This window comes from Bufo gargarizans, chromosome 1 (assembly GCF_014858855.1).
Source record: "Bufo gargarizans isolate SCDJY-AF-19 chromosome 1, ASM1485885v1, whole genome shotgun sequence".
In the NCBI taxonomy this organism is placed as follows: domain Eukaryota; kingdom Metazoa; phylum Chordata; class Amphibia; order Anura; family Bufonidae; genus Bufo; species Bufo gargarizans.
The window spans coordinates 753,272,008-753,288,521 of NC_058080.1; positions in this window are offsets into that span (position 1 = coordinate 753,272,008).

A 16,514-nucleotide genomic window follows, 5' to 3' on the forward strand; every position below is an offset into this window, starting at 1 on the left:
CCAACCAAAAGGGATGGACTAAGATACCATAGAGGGAAGGGAGCAGCTCCCCATCCCTGCAGTTCTTTTCTTGAGGTGAAAAAAAAAGTATTGTCACCTCTAGATCCATAATGCTTCTAGTACAATGGCCATTGTTTGCATGTCTCAAGTTGGACCAACATAATTGCAGAGGCAATAGATGCCTTTTAGAACATGAAATGTGCATTGATTGCTGCCCCTTGAACTAGGCATCCCTGACTTTTGTGTTATTTTGCCATGAACAAGCAGGGCAAGCTAGTAGGCCTTCATACATGTCCACACAGAATTCTTAGAATCAGTTTGGATCTTAATAGGTATATTGTTATAGTTGGCATATATATAGATGGCAAGATGTTATGATCAATTGAGATCAATAGGTGCACTGTCAAAAGTTCTTTTATCAACAGTAATCTCTGTATAAACACCAAAATATATGGGGGGGGGGGGGGGACCTCAATATCAACCGGATATTATCCCCTATTACAAAACACCAAAAACGGCCAATCCGGTTAAGAAGTAATAAATATCTTTATTCATAAATATAACATAAAAAATAATTAAAACATGTTGGTGGTGCAACTGCACATAAGGCAAGAAATTGCCACACAGGAGATAACAAACAATATTAATACCAAAATATGACATAGCATACGTAAAGATGTGGGGTCACCATTTCAGTTATCATAAGGTCATATACATAAAGTGCCCAGTGCTGTGCTGTGAATAAATAATATTCCAAGCCTCTAACCTCTACATATGACATCTTGTACCTGTAGCAGAGTTTGTATCTCCCTCGTCCCGACGCGCGTTTCGCCTAATGCTTCATCAGGGGGCAATCCAGAAAGACGCCATCATCTGCAGGATTGGTAAAGTTGTGCCCTGTGGCTAAGTCTGTTATTATCAAGTAAACATTATTTGCGATTATCAAGCTAGCATTAGATACTTTGTGCCGACCATCAGATTGGGAATTCATTACTGTGCATACGGAGATTACAGTTGATAAAAGAACTTTTGACAGTGCACCTATTGATATTGCCATCTATATATATGCCAGGCAAATACAACTGACTATAACAATATACCTATTAAGATCCAAACTGATTATAAGAATTCTGTGCGGACATATATATATATTATTCATACCATCGGATTATCGGATCACAGGACTATTGCCTCTTAGGCCTCATGCACACGACCGTTGTTGGGTTCCGTTCCGCAAAATGGGGTTCCGTTGTTCCGTGATCCATTTCCGTTTTTGTTTCCGTGTGTCTTCCTTTATTTTTAGAGGATCACCAGACATGAAGGAAAGTAAAAAAAAAGTCTAAGTCAAGTTTGCCATGCAAATGATGGGAAAAAAACGGACGCGCGGACGACAATCTTGTGTGCCTCCGCGTTTTTTCACAGTCCCATTGACTTGAATGGGTCCGCGAACAGTTTTCCGTGAAAAAAAATAGGACAGGTTATATTTTTTGGACGGACTGGAACCACGGATCACGGACGACAAACGGTGCGTTAGCCAAGTTTTTAACGGACCCATTGAAATTCAATGAGTCCGCAGAAAATCACAAAAGACGGAACAACGGACACGGAATGAAACAACGGTCGTGTGTATGGGGCCTTATTTTCATTTTTTCACAGTTTTTAAAGTTGATCAACCAATATTTTTGGACATTGTTAGGGATTTAACATGATTAATTGATTTCATGCATTTGTGTTTTATATTTACAAATATATAATTAAATATATCCGTTTATATATTGTGTTCACTCATACATTTATCAGATATCCGAGTGCTCCCCTATTATTTCTATATTCTATTATCAGTATATACACACAGTGGGTGTGCTGTGGGGGTTGCGCACCGTATGATTGGCCCCTAGGTCGGTTGAGCCACTGTGTATTTCATTAGTATACACATGGGTTCTACTCCTCCCTCCACCTGTCTAACATCCTCCTCATTTGCATACTTGTTTTAATATCAATCTAAAAACCTTTATAAATACATTTTTCTAAATCAATAAAAACTCCCAGAAATAAACATATATAATTTTTATATCTAAAAAGGCCTAAAATGTATAATCCCACATGTTATCTTTCGATCTCTGCTTTTCTTATCAATGGACAACCTCTTTCTCCCCCCCCCCTTTCATAATCACATGTCCAGGTATGGCCAATTGAAGATCACTATCGTGATTCATTCATAAAAATTCATTTCACCTCCCTGTGCTAAATGTAGAACAAGATAAGGGCAAATTATTTTTGTGGAAACGATTTATTAATGACTGTTTGCCGATGGAGACAAAGGGTGAACAGCCTGTCGGATCCGTCCTGCCGCTAGTGTGAAAGTACCCTTAAGAAGGCACCTGGCCTCCTATCAATGTGCCCAGTGGGAGCAACGCCGTCAGAACCCACAAAGCCATACTCCTGCCTCTTCTCCTTCTCCTCCCATTTGTCCTCCACCTTCCACCATGCCGTCGTTGCATTAATCTGACACAAGGCAGGCTTCCGTGACCCAAATGTTCGAGCGTAAAAAAAATAAATGATGATGCCTGATAATTCTCTTGCCCAACGGCTAACCGCTGGATTGTCGGTACTGCTAGCCCGCCAAACTACTGCCATATACATTGGTGGACTCTGAGGCCTTTAGAAGATTTGTGGCCATTGGCACACCGCAATGGAAGGTCCCCTGAAGGAAATATTTCTCCCAGAAGGGCATCCCAGAGCTATATGGCCACGTTCAGCGGCAAGTGAATGTATCTCTGGCACACAGTGTCAGTGCCAAGATACATCTGACCACAGACACGTGGTCTAGCAAACACGGGCAGGGAAGGTACATAACTTTTACTGCCCACTGGGTGAACCTTCTGACGGCCGTCAAGCATGTAACCCATGGCACCCATGTGGATTTGGTGTTACCGCCACAGATTGCATGCAGACCTGCCTCTTCTTCTCCTACTCCATCCTCCGTATCCTCCTCGGCTGACTCCTCCTTTTCCACTGCTACCACCTCTTCTGCTGCACCTCCCCAGCTCCCCAGAATGTATTTGATGTGCCAGGTGAGACGTTGCCATGCTGTGCTGCGGCTGTTGTGCCTGGAAGCCAAGAGCCACACCAGTCCTGCACTGTTTTCAGCTCTGTGGTCACAGGCCGATCAGTGGCTAACCCTGCTCAATTTGACAGTTGGTAAAGTGGTGTGCGACAACTGAGCCAATCTGCTGAGCGCGCTGAAACAGGGCAAAATGACACACGCGCCGTGCATGGCACACGTCCTGAACTTAGTCATGCAGCGATTCGTTGCCAAATACCCCAGGGTCCAGGACATCTTGAGGCAGGCCAGGAAAATCTCTGACCATTTTAGAAGATCTGACGTTCAGCGGCGACACCACTTGCCCGTCAGACGTCTGATTTGTGACTGCCCGACGCGCTGGAACTTCACCTTGTATATGCTTGATAGGCTTCTCCAGCAGAAACATGCCGTTAACAACTACCTGTATGAATTCTGCGGCAGGACAGGTTCTGGGGATCTTGTTTTTTTCTTCACTGCGCCAGTGGCTGCTCATCCGCGGTTCATGCAGACTTCTGCGGCCATTTGGCCAAACTGATCAGTCGCAGCCAAGGCGCCATCAGTGACATCGTACCTTACTCCTTCTTTCTGGAGTGTGCATCTCGTCGTGTCATGCTGAAATAATTCCCGGGGGGGGGGGGGGGCTACTTAATCTGTAACAAGTCAGCAGGAGTCTGAAGAGGAGTCAGAGGAAGATAGTGCCTGGTGGGAGGAGGAGCAAGAAGAGCAGGCTTTAAACTTTTCTGAGATTTCTAGTGTTGTCCGTGGATGGGTGGAGACTGAGGACGACATTCTCCTGGGCGATGAGCAGGAGCCAGGCCGATCCACCGCTTCCAATTTAGTGCAAATGGGGGGCTTCATGCTCCAGTGTTTGAAGAGGGACCCCCGTATAAAGAGAAAGGACCAGTACTGGGTGGCAACGTACTTAGACGGTACAAACACAAAATGACGGACATGTTACCAGCATTACAGAGGGCTGTCAGAATGCAACATTTCCAGGCCTTGCTGCGAGAGATGCTGCATTCTGCTGTTGTGGGCGCTGGCATAGGAATTTCAACCCACAGAGAAACAGTTGTGAGTACCAATCCTACAGCGCATGCAAGTAGAGGGCGGCTTGAAGATTTGTTGGTCACTTCGGATATGAGATCATTCTGGCATCCAACCCATTGACAGCCGCCCTCCGGATCCAGCTTCAGGGAACGCCTAGACCAACAGGTGTCCGACTACATCGGGTTAACGGCCAATGTGGATGCTCTGAGAGCGAGGAACCTGTGGACTACTGGGTGTGCAGGCTTGACCTGTGGCCAGAGCTAGCACAATTTGCCATGGAACTCTTGGCTTGCCCCTCGTCGAGTGTCCTGTCCGAAAGGACGTTCAGCGCAGCAGGGGGGATTGTGACCGATAAGAGCACTCGCCTAGCTCACGACAGTGTGGACTACCTCACATTTCTAAAATGAATGAGGCATGGATCTCGGAGAAATTCAACACCTGTGACGACTACGTTTAATTGAATTTCCTCATGACAGCCCACAAATATCTGCCATCACCCAGAACAAATAATGGTCCCTGTCTTAGGTAAATACAGCGGCATAAAAGGCCTTTTCTGTCCGGTGAATGCCTAATGTTTGGGACCTCGGAGGAATTCAACACCTGTGATGACCACGCGTTATCGAATTTCAACGATTATAATTTGGTTTTTTTTCAGGAGGGGGATGTAACAGTCGTGTACACACACACACACACACACACGGGGGAGGAAAGTGACCACTGCGCTCCACCTTCACCCCTGGCACTGCCTACTTGCCTCGCAAGTCCTAATGACAGGGGACAACTGGACGGCAATTCCTTTCTTGGAATAAGTGCTAGGAGGACAGACCAGACAAACAACAGAACGTGAACGGACCGAGTCAATACCAGGATAGCAACGAAGTACAAATGGAGCAAGCAGAGAATAGTCAGAAGCCGGGGTCATAAATACCAGGAGAGTCGAGAAGTACCAAAGGAGTCAGCAGAGGATCGTAAGGAGGAAGCCGGGGTCAGAATTCTAGGAGAGCAGCAAAGTACACAAGGAGCAGGCAGAGGATCGTCAGGAAATAGCAGAAGGTAAGTATTCCAGGTAATGCAAATTCACAGCAGGAACCTAAATAATAGGCAACCTGTGGCCAGCAGGCTGCCTTTTTAAATACTGAGTAACAGGGGGTCATGTGACATGGCCAGCATCACATGACTCGCCCTGTTGCAAAAGGCTGAGCACCGAGTGCCCAGCTTGGTGCTCAGGCTTTATCTGGTTGCTGGGGGGACAGAGGACACCGGCCACGGTGAGGAGACGGGCTGCAGAGCGCATCACAGGCGCCCTGTGACAGGGGATTTCGTTAGCCATGTTTTTAATCCAATTTAATATTTTTTGTTCTTTTAAACATATGTATTTGACATCTATTTGTACTGGCCTGCAGTAAAATTGATATCTAATAACAGTCTAATATACCTCCAGCCACATAATCACTTGATCATTTATGTACGTTGAATGCATAATTTTTGGGGCCTGTAATCTAACTGGCAAACAGTAGAATTGTTATATAGTGACCGCCTAATGTACCTCCAGCCACATTATCAATTGTTCTTTTCTGTCCGGTGAATGCCTAATGTTTGGGACTTCTGAGAATTTCAACACCTGTTGACGACGACCACGTGTTATCGAATTTCAACTATTATCATTCGGTTTTTTTTCAAGAGGGGGGGGGGGGGAATTAGTTAGCCATGTTTTTAATCCAATTTTATATTTTTTGTTCTTTTACACATATGTATTTGACATCTACACTCACCTAAAGAATTATTAGGAACACCTGTTCTATTTCTCATTAATGCGATTATCTAGTCAACCAATCACATGGCAGTTGCTTCAATGCATGTAGGGTTGTGGTCCTGGTCAAGACAATCTCCTGAACTCCAAACTGAATGTCAGAATGGAATAGAAAGGTGGGCTACAACAGCAGAAGACCCCACCAGGTACCACTCATCTCCACTACAAATAGGAAAAAGAGGCTACAATTTGCACAAGCTCACCAAAATTGGACTGTTGAAGACTGGAAAAATATTGCCTGGTCTGATAAATCTCGATTTCTGTTGAGACATTCAAATGGTAGAGTCTGAATTTGGCGTAAACAGAATGAGAACATGTATCCATCATGCCTTGTTACCACTGTGCAGGCTGGCAGTGGTGGTGTAATGGTGTTGGGGATGTTTTCTGGGCACACTTTAGGCCCCTTAGTGCCAATTGGCCATCGTTTAAATGCCACCGGCTATCTGAGCATTGTTTATGACCATGTCCATCCCTTCATGACCACCATGTACCCATCCTCTGATGGTTACTTCCAGAAGGATAATGCACCATGTCACAAAGCTCGAATCATTTCAAATTGGTTTCTTGAACATAACTGCAAGATTGCATCAACTGCAAGATTCTATCCTATCAATATGGGCCAACATTTCTAAAGAATGCTATAGGCACCTTGTTGAATCAATGCCACGTAGAATTAAGGCAGTTCTGAAGGCAAAAGGGGGTCTATTAGTATGGTGTTCCTAATAATTCTTTAGTAGAGATGTCGCGAACATAACATTTTCCGTTCGTGAACGGCGAACGCGAATTTCTGCAAATGTTCGCGAACGGGCGAACCGCCATCGACTTCAATAGGCAGGCGAATTTTAAAACCCACCTAACAATCCAAATTTTTTTTTGAACAACGTGGTTTAAAACATCCAGTGTGTGTATACGATCAGGTATGATGTTGTATCGATCAGGTAGTGTAAGGGTTACGCCCGCTTCACAGACATTGACAGACCAAACTCCCCTTTTAATGCACCGCAAACAGTCCATTTGCCCAACCGCAAACTTCCCATTTGCACAAGGTTGGATACCAAGCTAGCCATGTCCCGTTGATGTCATTGAAGGTTTCTTCCTCCACCCAGCCACGTACAACACTAAGGGTCCCCGAAAGGTGAATTGAATAGATTTTTCGAACGGGGAGATGGTTAAAAAAACGCTGGCTCCCTCCCCCTTGTTTGAATCCACGGTCACTGCGTCTGCGCCGTGCAATTTACTGTCACACCCGATATAATTGGTATTTTCTGTAGTACTATTCTCATCAGTTTAATCCCTGTTACGTCCCCTATCCGGGGACTTGTGTCGAATTGATTAATCATTGTCGAATTAACGACATCCTGAAATAATTTTGTTCTGAGCTCTGTACTTGTTTTGTATTGGAATTGATCAGGTTTTTTTAATTGTCTGCATTATTTCTAATAAAAAAATCATAATAAAGTCTCTTAATAGTTTATTTTATGTATTAAAAACCCATACAACTTATAGAAAAACCTTTTTTTTTTTTTTGAAAAATTATCCAGCCAATCACTTTTAGTCTGATCATAATGAAGCAACGTCCTTATCTGGGGTGTGGCAACATTGCCAACACACTCATAGAGGTGATGATCGCTTCATTGTGATACGCAAGCCCCTTCACCACAACAAGGTACCGATCACGAAGGGGAATTGACACATGTATGTGTCTTTTTTTTTGTTTTGTTTTTGCAGCCACAGTGCAGCACTAGAGGCCAGAAAAATTAGGCATGTACACATGCCTGAAAAATTAGGTATTGTTGCTGTAGCAGCGGCCGGAAAAATTGATGTTTTCCAGGCAGAAAGGTGACAAACATTGCGGCTTGAACCCTAGTTGGTGGCGGAGAATTCACGAAAGTCATCCGGTATGCAGACATTAACCTGCTCAGGACCGCTGTACGCAGGATTGCGTCTTTTCGGCGGTCCTGTTCTTCTGGGTGGACGCGCCGGTGCGTCCTCTCGCGAGACTTCGGGGAAAGCCGGCCGCATCGCGGGCCGGCAAAATTCAAAAGACAATTTCGTCATCAACCTGCCAGCCAATGATCGCGGCTGGCAGGTTGCTGATTTTCAAAAAAAACGAATCAGCAGGCAGATAACCCATCATATTAGTAAATATGATCTGTTATATGGCTGCCTGCTCCTCTGCTCCTTCTTTTGGTCGGTTGGTTCCAGCAGAGGAGCACACATCACTGTGAGTACCCACCAACACCACACTTAGCCCCCAGATCACCTCCCAGCACCCCAATTAACCCTTTGATCACCCCTTCTTGCCCCTGTCAATCACTAGTGAAAAGGAAAAAAGTGATCAGTGCAAACTGTCACTTTTTTTTTCACTGGTATTGACCGTTAGGTTTTAGGATAGTTTAGGTCCCTTGGTTAGGTAGTTTAGCGATCAGTTAGCGCCCAGCCCACCGCACCGCAGTCCCTTATTCGCTGATTAGCGTATCGCTAATCAGCATTTGTACTTTTATAGTATCTGGAAGTGATCAAAACTGATCACGGTCAGATCTATAATAGTATTAGTGTCACTTTAGTTCGCCCTCCACCCAAAACGCAGTGTTTGCCCGATCAGGCCTGATCGGTCGCCCACACGTGCGTTCACCCACGCCCGCCCCACCGCAGTGACAAAAATATATATATTTTTTTGATCACTGCACATTCACTTTACACGCACTGCGGCGATAAAAAAAACCCCGTTTTGATATTTTTTATCAACCGCAGCGGCCTCCGGTACTTCGCTAGCCTCCCCTTTGTAAGACAGGCTTGCTTTTTTTCTTGGGTAGTCTCAGGGAATAACCCTAAATTTAGTTGCCCAAATGTCAAACAAGGGGTATTCTTCTGAAGAGGCCTACAGGCTTCTGACCCAGTCGGATGAGGAATGGGAACCCTCATCTGATGAATCTAGCGGGTCAGAATACGAACCTGTAGAAAGCAGTGGCTCTCTGACCCAAAGTTCGGACGAGGAGGCTGAGGTCCCTGATAGCACCAGGCGTACCCGGCCCCGTGTCGCTAGACCGCAGGTTGCGCAGGATCCGCTTCAAGAGCAGCAGAGTGGGGCTGGTGCTGTCGGATTACGTGGTGAGGCATACACCAGCAGCGCAGCCCTTCCTGGACCTAGTACCAGCACTGCCGTACAACCTGGTGAAGTGGCGAGCACCAGAAGGGCAGTTGAAGCTGGTACGGTGGCACGAGCAGTAGTGACCCCGTCGCAGCCACCGCAAAGACGTGCCCGTAGAGCCCCTAGAATCCCTGAGGTGCTGGCAAACCCTGATTGGCAGTCCCCAACTTCAGCCGCACCTGTAGTTTTCCCTTTCACTGCCCAGTCTGGAGTTCGGGTTGAGACAGCTCAGATCGGTTCGGCCCTGGGATTTTTTGAGCTGTTCTTGACTGCGGAGCTCTTGGACTTAGTCGTGGCCGAAACAAATCGGTATGCCACACAATTTATATCCGCCAACCCGGGAAGCTCTTATGCCCAGTCTTTCCGGTGGAAACCAGTCCAAGTTTCCGAAATTAAAACTTTTCTGGGCCTTCTCCTCAACATGGGTCTAACTAAAAAGCATGAATTGCGGTCATATTGGTCCACGAACCCAATTCATCACATGCCCATGTTCTCTGCTGCTATGTCCAGGACACGATTTGAGACCATCCTGCGTTTCCTGCACTTTAGTGATAACAGCACCTCCCGTCCCAGAGGCCACCCTGCTTTTGACCGGCTCCACAAAATTCGGCCCCTCATAGACCATTTCAACCTGAAATTTGCAGATTTGTATACCCCTGAGCAAAACATCTGCGTAGACGAGTCCCTGATACATTTTACCGGGCGCCTTGGCTTCAAACAATACATCCCAAGCAAGCGCGCCCGGTATGGGGTCAAATTGTATAAGCTCTGTGAAAGGGCCACAGGCTATACCCACAAATTTCGGATCTATGAGGGAAAAGATCAGACCCTGGAGCCGGTCGGTTGCCCTGACTACCTGGGGAGCAGTGGGAAGACAGTCTGGGACTTGGTGTCACCCTTATTCGGCAAGGGGTACCATCTTTATGTGGACAATTTTTACACAAGTGTGGCCCTCTTTAGGCATTTGTTTCTAGAACGGATTGGCGCCTGTGGCACCGCGCGAACTAGTCGCGCGGGCTTCCCCCAACGGCTCGTTACCACCCAGTCTTGCAAGGGGGCAGAGGGCCGCACTGTGTAACGAAGAACTGCTCGCGGTGAAATGGAGAGACAAGCGTGACGTTTACATGCTCTCCTCCATTCACGCAGACACGACAATTCCAAATTGAGCGAGCAACCCGTGTCATTGAAAAGCCCCTCTCAGTCCACGACTATAACCTTCACATGGGAGGGGTGGACTTCAATGACCAGATGTTGGCTCCGTATTTAGTGTCCCGCAGAACCAGACGCTGGTATAAGAAGGTGTCTGTATATTTAATTCAATTGGCTCTGTATAATAGTTTTGTTCTCTACAGTAAGGCTGGGAGAACTGGATCCTTCCTCAAATTTCAGGAAGAGATCATCGCGAACCTCCTGTACCCAGGAGGTTCCGTGGCCCCATCCACCAGTGTAGTTAGCCGTCTACACGAGCGACATTTCCCCAGTGTCGTTCCTGGTACCTCAAACCGACCGCCACCCCGAAAAAAATGTTGTGTCTGTAGCAGGAGTGGAATAAGGCGTGACACCCGCTATTTCTGTCCTGACTGTCCTGACCACCCTGCCCTATGCTTTGGAGAGTGTTTCCGGAAGTACCACACACAGGTACACCTAGCATAGGGATCATCTCACCAGGACAGGCACACAGGGCTATTAGGGCCCATTCACATCACAGCTGCTGCAAACCTCTCCTTTCACCTGGGACAAAGTGCATAACGCACTTCGCCACATCTTTGGGCGATTTGCGCTTTGCACATTGACCCATGGGGAAGGAGAGGTTTGTTCTATAAAGGTAAAAAAACAAAAAAAACACCAGTAAGCAAAAAGGTTAATGTTTAGTTCAAAAAGTTAAAGTTTATATGTTCTGTTCCAAAGTTAATAAAATTATTGCGTTGCGGCCTGTTTTTTTTTTTTTTTTTACCTTCCAGGTGGACCAACCGATCGACTAGCTGCAGCACTGATGTGCATTCTGACAGAAGCATTGCGCTGCTGTCAGATTACACGCAAGTCGGTGTATGCGGCGCTGCAAGACGAGATTTCTACTCTGCAGTAACAGATACGTTTGCCGAGGCATACGAGCTGAGGAGGAGGCGGCGTTCCTATGCTTTGGCAAACACTTTGTATGTAAAAAAATAAAAAAAAATCCCGGCAATGATTTATTCATCCACATCGATTGATGTGAATGGAGAAATCTGGTTTGCCAGGGCATACGAGCTAAGTGGGTATGGATGTTGGGCGGAGCTCCTATGTCCTGGCAGACGCCTTTCCCCTCCTTTTTTTTTTTTGGGCAGAGATTTTTTCATCCACATTGATCGATGCGAAATGAAGAAAATACTGTGCCGTTCATTTTCTTCATTCAGCCCAGAGGCTGAACGGAAAAAAAAAATCTCATTACCTGTATGCTCAATATAAGGAGAATAGCAGAAACTCCTAATGCTGGCCATACATGTAATGATTGCGGAGACCCTCAAATGCCAGGGCAGTACAAACACCCCACAACTGACCCCATTTCGGAAAGAAGACACCCCAAGGTATTCGCTGAGGGGCATATTGAGTCCATGAAAGATTTAAATTTTTGTCCTAAGTTAGCAGAAAGTGAGACTTTGTGAGAAAAAACAAAAAAATAAAATAAATTTCTGCTAACTTATGCCAAAAAAATACATTTCTATGAACTCGCCATGCCCCTCATTGAATACCTTGGGGTGTCTTCTTTCCAAAGTGGGGTCACATGTGGGGTATTTATACTGCCCTGGCTTTTTAGGGGCCCTAAAGCGTGAGAAGAAGTCTGGGATCCAAATGTCTAAAAATGCCCTCCTAAAAGGAATTTGGGCACTTTTGCAGCCTAGATGCGCAAAAGTGTCACACATGTGGTATCGCCGTACTCAGGAGAAGCTGGGGAATGTGTTTTGGGGTGTCATTTTACATATACCCATGCTGGGTGAGATAAATATCTTGGTCAAATGCCAACTTTGTATAAAAAAATGGGAAAAGTTGTCTTTTGCCAAGATATTTCTCTCACCCAGCATGGGTATATGTAAAATGACACCCCAAAACACATTCCCCAACTTCTCCTGAGTACAGCGATACCAGATGTGTGACACTTTTTTGCAGCCTAGGTGGGCAAAGGGGCCCACATTCCAAAGTGCACCTTTCGGATTTCACAGGTCCATTTTTTACAGATTTTGATTGCAAAGTACTTCTCACACATATGGGCCCCTAAATTGCCAGGGCAGTATAACTACGCCACAAGTGACCCCATTTTGGAAAGAAGACACCCCAAGGTATTCCGTGAGGGGCATGGCGAGTTCCTAGAATTTTTTATTTTTTGTCGCAAGTTAGTGGAATATGAGACTTTGTAAGGAAAAAATAAAAATCATTTTCCGCTAACTTGTGACATAAAATAAAAAAGTTCTATGAACTCACTATGCCCATCAGCGAATACCTTAGGGTGTCTACTTTCCGAAATGGGGTCATTTGTGGGTTTTTTCTACTGTTTGGGCATTGTAGAACCTCAGGAAACATGACAGGTGCTCAGAAAGTCAGAGCTGCTTCAAAAAGCGGAAATTCTAATTTTTGTACCATAGTGTGTAAACGCTATAACTTTTACCCAAACCATTTTTTTTTTTGCCCAAACATTTTTTTTTATCAAAGACATGTAGAACAATAAATTTGGCGAAAAATTTATATATGGATGTCGTTTTTTTTTGCAAAATTTTACAGCTGAAAGTGAAAAATTTCATTTTTTTGCAAAAAAATCGTTACATTTTGATTAATAACAAAAAAAGTAAAAATGTCAGCAGCAATAAAATACCACCAAATGAAAGCTCTATTAGTGAGAAGAAAAGGAGGTAAAATTCATTTGGGTGGTAAGTTGCATGACCGAGCGATAAACGGTGAAACTAGTGTAGTGCAGAAGTGTAAAAAGTGGCCTGGTCATTAAGGGGGTTTTAGCTAGCGGGGTTGAAGTGGTTAAATACAGCAGCGTGGGAACCATTTTGAGGCCAAGGCATGTCAGGCTTTTTGTTAGTCAAACGTATCCCACACTGTCAGTCCCTTCGGGATCCATGCCTCATTCATCTTAATGAAGGTGAGGTAATCAACAATTTTTTGACCGAGGCGACTTATTTTGTCAGTGACAATGCCTCCTGCTGCACTGAGTGTCCTTTCTGACAGGACACTTGAAGCAGGGCAGGCCAGAAGTTCTATCGCAAACTGGGATAGTTCAGGCCACAGGTCAAGCCTGAACACCCAGTAGTCAAGGGGTTCATCGCTCCTCAGAGTGTCGATATCTGCAGTTAAGGCGAGGTAGTCTGCTACCTGTCGGTCGAGTCGTTCTCTAAGGCTGGATCCCGAAGAACTGTGGCGATGTGTAGGACTGAAAAAGCTCTGCATGTCCTCCATCAACAACACATCTGTAAAGCGTCCTGTCCTTGCCGTAGTGGTAGGAGGAGGATTACTTTCACCTCTTTCCCAGTTAGATTCCCGTTGTGCTATGACATCCCCCTTATAAGCTGTGTAAAGCATATTTTTTTGTTTGGTTTTGAACTGCTGCATCCTTTCTGACTTCCGGTAATTTGGTAACATTTCCGCCACTTTCTGCTTATACCGGGGGTCTAGTAGCGTGGCCACCCAGTACAGGTCGTTCTCCTTCATCCTTTTTATACGAGGGTCCCTCAACAGATATGACAGCATAAAAGACCCCATTTGCACAAGGTTGGATGCCGAGCTACTCATTTCCTGTTCCTCCTCCTCACTGATGTCATTGACTGTCTGTTCTTCCCCCCAGCCACGTACAACACCACGGGTCTCAGATAGGTGATAACAACGAGCACCCTGGGATGCCTGCTGTGGTTGGTCTTCCTCCTCCTCAAAGCCACATTCCTCCTCTGACTCCTCTTCCTCATACTCCTCTTGACAAGGCTGTTTCTGGTAGTGATGGTGACCACAACTCTTTCTCTTCACGCTCATCTACAGCCTGATCCAGCACTCTTCGCAGGGCACGCTCCAGGAAGAAAACAAATGGGATGAGGTCGCTGATGGTGCCTTCGGTGCGACTGACTAGGTTTGTCACCTCCTCAAAAGGACGCATGAGCCTACAGGCATTGCGCATGAGCGTCCAATAACGTGGCAAAAAAATTCCCAGCTCGGCAGAGGCTGTCCTAGCACCCCGGTCATACAAATACTCATTGACGGCTTTTTCTTGTTGGAGCAGGCGGTCGAACATTAGGAGTGTTGAATTCCAACCTGTCGGGCTGTCGCAAATCAAGCGCCTCACTGGCATGTTGTTTCGGCGCTGAATGTCTGAAAAGTGCGCCATGGCCGTGTAGGAACGCCTGAAATTGCCACACACCTTCCTGGCCTGCTTGAGGATGTCCTGTAAGCCTGGGTACTTAGACACAAAGCGTTGTACGATGAGATTCAACAAATGTGCCATGCACGGCACATGTGACATCTTGCCCAAATTCAATGCCGCCAACAAATTGCTTCCATTGTCACACACCACTTTGCCAATCTCCAGTTGGTGCGGGGTCAGCCACTGATCCACCTGTGCGTTCAGGGCAGACAGGAGTGCTGGTCCAGTTTGGCTCTCTGCTTTCAGGCAAGTCAACCCAAAGACAGCGTGACACTGTCGTATCCGGGATGTGGAATAGCCCCTGGGGAGCTGGGGGGATTCAGTTGATGTGCAGCCAGACACCGCAGCAGAAGAGGACTCAGCCGAGGAGGTTATGGAAGAGGATGGAGTAGGAGGAGTAGAGGAGGTGGCAGTAGGCCTGCCTGCAAGTTGTGGCGGTGTCACCAACTCCGCTGCAGAGCCACGCATTCCATGCTTGGCAGCCGTTAGCAGGTTGACCCAATGCGCAGTGTAGGTGATATACCTGCCCTGACCGTGCTTTGCAGACCAGGTATCAGTGGTCAGATGGACCCTTGCCCCAACACTGTATGCCAGAGATGCCATGACTTCCTTTTCAATCACTGAGTAGAGGTTTGGGATTGCCTTATTTGAAAAAAAAAAAATTCATCCGGGTACCTTCCACTGTGGTGTCCCAATAGTGACAATTTTTTTGAAGGCCTCAGACTCCACCAGCTGGTATGGTAAAAGCTGGCGGGCTAAGAGTTCCGTCAAGCCAGCTGTCAGACGCCGGGCAAGGGGGTGACTCTGACATTGGCTTCTTACGCTCAAACATTTCCTTTACAGACACCTGACTGGGCAGATGAGATGGAACTGCTGAAGGTGAGAGGCGGAGTGGCAGGTGGTTGAGAGGGGGCAAGGAGGACAGCAGTGGTTGACGTGGATGAAGATGCTGGACTAGGAGGAGGATGGTGGCTTTGAGCTTGTGTGCTGCTTCTACTCGTCATCATGTGTTGATCCCATAGGCGTTTGTGATGTGCGATCATGTGCCTTCGCAAAGCAGTTGTACCTAGGTGGGTGCTGGATTTCCCACGACTCAGTTTCTTTTGGCACAGGTTGCAAATGGCATCACTGTTGTCAGAGGCAGACACACAGAAAAAATGCCACACTGCTGAGCTTTGCAATGACGGCATTCTGGTGGTGGCAACAGCATGCGTTGATTGGCGTGCTGTCTGGCTGACCCCGGGTGCCGATACATGCTGTCTGACTGTGCCACTAGCTCCTTGCGACGACCTCCCCCTGCTTCCAACTCGTCTCCTCCTTCTCTCTATCCCCCCTTCTGAACTTTCCCCCTCTTCTTCTTCTCTTCGAGCAGGCACCCACATGGCATCCACAGACACATCGTCATCATCAACCACTTCACTTGGATCTGACACCTCAGCAAAGGAAGCAGCAGGGGGGTACATCATCATCATCATCATCATCACACTGTACGTCCATGTGTGTAATGCTGCCTGACTGAGACATATCCCTGTTATCTACATCCCCTGGCAATAATGGTTGCGCATCACTAATTTCATCCAACTGATGTGTAAATAACTCCTCTGAGGGATCAAGTGAAGCGGCTGTGGTGGTGGTAGTGGTGGTGGCGGCGGGCGGGAGAGTGGTAACTTGAGAGCAGGTGACCAAAGCTGAGCTGGAGGAGGATGGTGCGTCAAGGTTCTTAGCGGAAGCTGTTGAAGATTGGGTGTCCTGTGTAAGCCAGTCAACTATTATCTCCGAATTTTTTAGGTTCAGGGTATGTGGCCTCTGAGCACTGGGCATTATTCCAGGGCCAGTGGAAATCACATCACCACGACGGCCCCTGCGGGGTGGCCTGCCTCTGCCTGTCATTTTATTTTATGTGAAGTGGTACTATGCGTGCAAGGTACTGTGCCAACCTATATAAGTGGTGGGCAGTGGGCACAGTACAGTCTGTGTGGGCCTGACACACGGGCTTGCAAATCTGATTATATCACAGAAAAATTTTAAATATAAT